The following is an 8,111-nucleotide window of genomic DNA, read 5'->3' on the forward strand; positions in this document are numbered from 1 at the left end:
AAAGAAAGCACCCCCTAGGGGGGATGGCCACACTACAATCCCTTCTCCGTTCTCTTGGTATCTTGGGCATGCACGTGAGTTTTAAGCCACCGGGGCCGGGACTCAAACCGTGGTTGTCTACATGGGAGTCCAGCGACATAGCCATTACACAAACTACTGGTCCCTTTTTAAAAAAAAATTTTTATATTTAACTTTATTTATTTGTTTGACCAGAGAGGGACAGAGTGAGAGAGAGGGAGAGAAACCAAGCCACCAGGTCTGGGACTCGAACCATAGTTAGCCATGTGGGAGTCCAGCACCTTAACCACCATGCCTCTGGCCAGCCCTTGGTCTCTGCCTTTTCTATAACCCTACTTGCTAGATTATTTTCTCTTCTTGTGTCCTCAATCTCCCTTAATTCTTTAGAGACCCCTTTTCTTACTCAGATATAACTTGCACTCCCATGTCTCCTCCTTATTTTTGTGTTAGATACCTTAGACTTGTAGATATCCACAGCCTTGATTCTCCCTTCCTTTATAAACTACGTTCAGACTTCTTTCCTGACTATCCTCTTGAAACACCTGTCTGGAAGGCAACACCATCTTCAACATAAACATCCCAAGTTTATACTGAATTGAGTCATTGCTTCCCTCCATGGTTCTTCTGATATCATCCTCTCTTTTTTTCTTTAGAGAGATTTTTGCTATAGGGCATATGAATTTGCTGGAGAGACAGAGAAAGACAGAAGGACAGAGAGAGAGAAATCACTCCACAGGGGGATTGCCATGCCGCAATCTTCTCTCCTCCATTCTTCTTTCAAAATTTTGGGTATGCATGCACACACATTCAGTGTGAGTTACAAGCTGCCAGGTCTGGGACTCAAACCTTGGTCAGCCACGTGGGGGTCCAGTGACATAACCATTATGCCATCTGCTATGTCTCGATATCATCCTCTGTTAGTCTTCTGGCTTAAGCAGTCTGTGGTCTTAGGTCTTCAGCTCTTTTTGCTTTTCCCCCCAAGTGAATCTGTCTTAAAGAATCTGCCCTTTTGGTACCAGCAGTTAGCGTAATGGGTATGTCGCTGGACTCCCATATAGCCAACCGCGGTTTGAGTCCCAGACCCGGTGGCTTAAACTCACACTGGGCACGTGTGTGTGCGTGCTCAAGATCCCAAGAGGAGACTGGAGGAGAAGGGATTGCGGCGTGGCCGTCCCCCCTGGGGGGTGATTTCTCACTTTCTGTCTCTCTGTCTCTCTCTGTCTGTCTGGCGAGTGCCCTATAGCAAAAAACCTCTCAAAAAAAAAAAAAAAAAAAGAATCTGCTCTTTTGTCCCCTCATCTTTCTCTTTATATTATCCCCCTAAAGGACACCTTCTTGTAGTTGCAGCTCTTATTATTTTTTTAAAGATTTATTTTCTTTTATTTGTTGTTGTTGTTATTATTATTATTAATTTTAATTTGACTAGACGGAGACAGAGAGAAAGGGAAAGTGAGAAAGCAAGCCACCAGGTCCGGGACTCGAGCTGCAGTTGGCCACGTGGGAGCCTAGCATGCCAACCACCATGCCACCTGCCAGCCCCTTGTAGTTCTTACTCTATGCTGTAGACCCAATAATCTTCCTTACTTGTACCCTGGGCACTTTTTTCCATCTTTTAGAACCTTTCCCTTAGGAAGTTCCATGAACTTGCCATAGAATATGTAAAATTTAAATTAATCATGTTTCCTCCCAAGCCAGCACGTTCACTACCTTGCCCGTTACCCATTTCTACCCTTGCTGAGTACAGACCACTGGATTTCAAGTCCCTTGGGCCACACACCACATCCAGTTTAGTCTTTTTCTTCCAACCCAGTTTTTACTTTTTCTTTAAGAAGCATCTTAGATTTTTAGGCCTTTTACCACTGGTGACATTCTCATTCGGGTTCCAGACTTAGGTTATTATAATACCTAGTCCAAATTGATCACTCTGTCTTTTTTTTCTGTAATTCATATCAGACTTTTTAAATTATAGCTTTATTGAGAGATAATTTGCATACTATAAGATTCACCCTTGAAGTATACAGTTCAATGACTTTTTAAAAATATAATTACTGAGTTCTGCAAACATTACCATTAATTTAAGAACATTTCATCACCCCAAAAAGTTCCATACTCATTAGCACACCCTATTTCTCACTCCTCTCATCCCCCAACAACTAAAATCTGCTTTCTATCTCTATGAATTTGCCTCTGGGTATTTCATATCTGTAGAATTATTTAATATGTGGTATTTTGTGACTGGCTCCTTTTACCTGGCATATTTTCAAGGTTCATTCATGTTGTAGCATATATCATTATTTCGTTGCCTTTTATTAATTAGTAATATTTCATTGTATGACATTTTGTTGATCTATTCATCAGTTGATGGACCATATTGGATTTTATTTTTAAGACATTTATCTTTAAATTTTTATTTATTATCATTATTCTTTGATTTTGGCCAGAGAGAAATAGACAGAGAGAGAGAAAGAAATAGTGAGAAAGCAAGCCTCCAGATTTGGGACTTGAACTGTGGTCAGTATGTGGGAGTCCAGCACCTCAACCACTAAGCCACCTGCCAGCCTCTATATTGTTTTTTTTTTTCCCTAAAGAATTATTTATTTAATATCATTTGTTATTGTTACCTTTTGATTTGACCACCAGAGAGAGACAGAGAAAGGGAAAGTGAGAATGGAAGCCACGGGAACCAGCAGTTAGCATAATGGCTATGTCGCTGGACTCCCACTAGTTGACCACGGTTCGCATCCCGGACCTGGTGGCTTAAAACTCACGCCAGGCGCGTGTGCGTGCGTGCCCAAGATCCCGAGAGGAGAATGGAGGAGAAGGGATTGCGGCGTGACCCTCCCCCCTGGGAGGTGATTTCTTGCTTTCTGTCTCTATGTCTCTCTCTGTCTGTCTGGTGAGCGCACACGCCCTATAGTGAAAATCTCTCCAAAAAAAGAAAGGAAGCCACTAGGTCCGGGACTTGAACCATGGTCGACCATGTGGGAATTCAGCACCCTTATCCACCACACCACCTGCTGGCCCCAGATTTTAATGCTTTATCCTCATAAATCACCAGCTCTAACAAAATATTTCTATTACTCCATATACCTCATTATAGGAAATAGAAACTCCCTTGGGGCTAACAGGTGGCATGGTGGTTAAGGGCGCTGGACTCCCACTTGGCCGACCACGAGTCAAGTCCCAGACCTGGCAGCCTACTTTCTCACTTTCTCTCTCTCTCTCTTGCTCTTGCTCTCCCTCTCTTGCTCTCTCCCCCATGCCCCCCATTTCTCCCTCTCTGCTCAAATTAAAATAAATAAATAAATATAAATTAAATACTTATATTTAACTTTGTATTAATACTTATATTTAACTTTCTAGCATGTACGCTTGCCAGAAAGATAGAGATAGACAGAGAGACAGAAAGCGAGAAATCACCCCCTGGGGGGATGGCCATGCCACAATGCCTTCTCCTCTGTTCTCCTGTTGGGATTTTGGGCAAGCATGCACATGTGCCCAGTGTGAGTTTAAGCCACCGGGTTCAGGACTTGAACCACGATCAACTACGTGGGAGTCCAGCAACAGAGCCATTACGCCAACTGCTGGTCCCCCTACCAATTTTTTTTTAAAAGAAACTCCCTTGATTTAAAGATACCCTATTATACCTTCTAGTATTATCTATTTCCTCTAAAACAAGCTCCTCTTTTTTTTTATTTTAAATTTTATTTATTATAATTATTCTTCAGTTTTGACCAGAAAGAGACAGAGAGAGAGAGAGTGAGAAAGCAAGCTGCCAAGTCCGGGACCCAAACCATGGTCAGCCATGTGGGAGTCCAGTGCCTCAACTACCATGCCACCTGCAGGCCCCCAAACAAGCTCCTCTTATGTTGAACTTCTTTAATATTCTCCAAGTAACATGCACTTTCCTTCTTTAGATAGTACTTTCTTCCTATCCAAAGATAGTTCAAGGTCTATCAAATCCATGAAACCTGAAGTATATTAATATGTTTTTTTCTTTTGCCCTAATCCCAAATACCACTTACATCATTTATACTACACAAATTCAGATTTAATAATATATTATCTGAGATCAGCAGGTGGCATAATGGTTACGTCACTGGACTCCCATGTAGTCAATTGCAGTTTGAATCCTGGACCCGGCGACTTAAATCTCACGACAGGGGCATATGCATGCATGCCCCAGATCCCAAGAAGAAAATGGAAGAGAAGGGATTGCGGCATGGCCATCCCCCGGGGCAGTAATTTCTCATTTTCTGTTTCTCTGTCTGTCTCTGTCGCTCTGGAGAGTGCACATACCCTATAGAAAAACTCCAGTTTGAATCCTGGACCCGGCGACTTAAAACTCACGACAGGGGCATATGCATGCATGCCCCAGATCCCAAGAAGAAAATGGAAGAGAAGGGATTGCGGCATGGCCATCCCCCGGGGCAGTAATTTCTCATTTTCTGTTTCTCTGTCTGTCTCTGTCGCTCTGGAGAGTGCACATACCCTATAGAAAAACTCTCTAAAAAAAAAATCTATCTATCTATATCTATATCTATGTGTTATCTAACAGTTTTGGTTTCTTTTAGTTATCAAAAGATTGAATCTTGGGACTGATTATGGTGCTGGATTCCCACATGACCAGTCACAGTTCAAGTCCTGGACCTGGCAGCTTGCTTTCTCACTTTCCTTCTCTGTCTCTGTCTGTCTCTCTAGACAAATTAAAAAATGATAATAATAAATAAAAATAGTTAAAATAATTTTTTAAAGTCTTTTTTTCCCCTAAGACATCAAGCTCCTAGAAGAATTGATTAGTTGTATTTTTTCCTCTCTGCATTTTATTGTGCATCTTTACAAACACAAAAAATTTCAACTGAACACCACATACCTACTTCTAAGAGTATCATGTTTGTTATTGCTAATGTTTTCTTATATTTTCCTTATCAAAAATCTCTTCATCTGGGAACCAGCAGTTGGCGTAATGGCTGTGTCGCTGGACTCCCACGTAGTCGACCGCGGTTCGTGTCCCGGACCCGGTGGCTTAAAACTCACGCCGGGCGCGTGTGCGTGTGTGCCCAAGATCCCGAGAGGAGAATGGAGGAGAAGGGATTGCGGCGTGACCATCCCCCCTGGGGGGTGATTTCTCGCTTTCTGTCTCTATGTCTCTCTCTGTCTGTCTGGCGAGCGCACGCGCCCTACAGTGAAAATCTCTCAAAAAAAAATCTCTTCATCTATTCATCAATCTATCTTTTCTTTTTTTCCCTAGAGTTATTTTATTTAACTTTATTTTATTTATTTACTTAAATTTGACCAGAGAGAGGTAGAGTGAGAGAGAGAGGGGAAGTTGAGAAAGCAAGTCGCCAGATCCGAGACTTGAACTGCAGTCAACCATATGGGAGTCTAATACCCTTAACCACCACACTACCTGCTGACCCCTCTATCTTACTTTTCTTTAAAGAATTATTTATTTAGGAGCCGGTAGGTGGTGTGGTGGTTAGGGGTGCTGGATTCCCACATGGCCAACAATGGTTCAAGTCCTGGACCTGGTGGCTTACCTCCTATCTCTCTCTCTCTCTCATTCACTGGCACTCTCACTCTATCTCTAGCTGATCAAATGAAATAGATGAATAAATAAAGTTAAATAATTCTTTTTTAAAAAGAAAAATAATTATTTAATTTTATGTATTATTATTATTTCTAATTTGCCAAAGAGCATTTGTGCCCACCAGAAAGCAACAGAGAGAGAAAAAAGACAGAGAAAGTGAGAAAACAAAGCTGCCAAGTCTGAGATTTGAACTGTGGCTAGCCATGTGGGAGTTTAGAGCCTTATCCACCATGCCACCTGCTGGCCCATCTATCTTACTTTTTGATGCATTTTTAGGTAAGTAACAGACATGAATTTACTTTATTCCACTTCAGCATGTGTATCATTAACTAGAGTTAAATATTTGGGTATGTTCTTTTTTAAAGAAAATGTTACACATAATGAAATGTATAACTCTTACATATATCATCCCGTTGGTTTTGATAAATACATTTACCTAGACCCAAATTCCTGTTTATATAGACATTTCCATTATCCCAGAAAGCCCCCTACCTTTAGTTTTTTGGGATATTTTTTAGAGAGAGATTTTTGCTATAGGGTATGTGCACTGGCCAGAGAGATGGAAAGCAAGAAATCACCCCCCAGGGGGAATGGCCATGCCATAATCCCTGTCCTCCATTCTCTTCTTGGGATTTTGGGCACACGCTCACATGTGCCTGGCATGAGTTTTAAGCTGCCAGGTCTGGGACTCGAACCATGGTCAACCATGTGGGACTACATGGGAGTCCAGTGACATAACCATTATGACATCTGCTGGTCCCAGTTTTTCTTTTAAAGAGGTTTTTGCCTTAAGTCATGTGCACTCATCAGAGAGAGAGACAGAGACAGAGGCTATGAGAGGGAAAGTGAGAAATCATCCCCTGGGGGGAATGGCCATGCCTCAATACCCTTCTCCATTCTCCTCCCAGGATTTTGGACATGCATGTGCATGCACCTGGAGTGAGTTGCACGCTACCAGGTCTGGGATTTGAACCACAGTCACCCACATGGGAGTCCAGCAATATAACCACTAGGCTATCTGCTGTCCCCCCCCACCTTAGTTTTTAAAGATTGCCTTGTAAGAACTTAGAAATTGTCGTTCTGAGGGAAAACAGAGATTTAGAGATTTCTTTCTTTCTTTCTTTCTTTCTTTTTTTTTTTTTTGTAGAGGTTTCTTTTTGCTATAGGGCGCATGTGCTCACCAGAAAGATAGAGAGAGACAAAGAGACAGAAAGCAAGAAATAATGGGATGGCTCCATTCTCCTCTCAGCATCTTGGACATGCATGAACTTACACCCAGCATAAGTTTAAGCCACCGGGTCCAGGACCTGAACAGCAGTCAACTACATGGGAGTCGAGCAAAGTAGCCATTATGCCAACTGCTGGTCCCAATTTAGAAATTTCTTTACTAGGCAGATTGAAATAAATCCTTTTGGTTAATAGAAGTGATTAGTGTACAACCAGAATTCAAATAGACTGTAGTTATAGCCCAGGACCAGCAGGTGGCATGGTGGTTAAGGCACTAGACTTCCCACATGGTCAACTGAGGCTCGAGTCCTGCACCTGGTGGCTTGCTTTCTCACTTTCTCATTCTCTCTCAGTGTGTCTCCATGTGGTCAAATTAAAAAATAATAATAATGGGGTCAGCACGTTGGCATGGTGGTTAGGGATGCTGGACTCCCACATGGTGAACCATTGAGTCCCAGACCTGGCAGCTTACTTTCTCACTTTCTCTCTCTCTCTCTCTCTCTGGTCAAATTAAAATAAATAAATAAGGTTAAATAAAATAATTCTTTAAAATAATAATAATAATAATAATAATAAAAAATAGATTTTTAAAAATTATAGCCCATGGGCTGGCAGGTGGCATGGTGGTTAAGGGTACTGAACTTCCACATGACCAACTGAGGTTCAAGTCCTGGACCTGGTCGCTTACTTTCTCACCTTCCCCCTCTCTCTCTCTCCCTCTGTTCTCCTCTGGTCAAATTAAAAAATAATAATAAACAAATAAAATAAAATTAAATAGTTCTTTTTTAAAAAGTATAGCCTACTTGTAATTGAAATACTAGTTTTTTTCAGCTGTGAAGTATAGGCCTTGGCTTCCAAGTACATCAAAGAATCATTTCAATTAAATCAGTAGCTATAGATTTTCTCTGCAGGATTTGGAGACCTAGACCTCAGAGAAGACTTTAGAGAATTTATGAAGTAAGTATTATCAGCAAGATAGATTTTGTGATGTATTATAAAATGGACAAGTAGTGTGGTGAGTAGATAGAATCCTGCAAGATAGACTATGATCTCGTTCCATTTGTATCTGTACCTAAAACTCCATGTTCCCTTTACTCCCTAAATAGCCCTCCTTGATGGGCTTTCCTCATTCTTTGGGCTTGCCACATATCTGGATCTGCATCCCTTCCTATCATCTCTCTTCACTCTTCCTTTCCTCCATTTTGGGTCTTCTCCCTAGGCTACAGGACTAATTTCAAAGCAGAGTAATGTATAGTTTATATTTCATTGGTTTCTT

General features: G+C 41.4%; 1 protein-coding gene across 1 annotated transcript in view; it reads left to right on the plus strand.

Annotated features, from left to right (window-relative positions):
* The window catches only part of ZFP90 (ZFP90 zinc finger protein), a gene marked incomplete at its 5' end in the record, with an annotated part of 12,436 nt that overhangs the window by 1,689 nt on the left and 2,636 nt on the right, over positions 1-8,111 (plus strand). The window lies entirely within an intron of this gene.

Source organism: Tupaia chinensis, unplaced genomic scaffold (genome assembly GCF_000334495.1).
Source record: "Tupaia chinensis unplaced genomic scaffold, TupChi_1.0 Scaffold000523_1, whole genome shotgun sequence".
NCBI classification, from domain to species: Eukaryota; Metazoa; Chordata; class Mammalia; order Scandentia; family Tupaiidae; genus Tupaia; species Tupaia belangeri.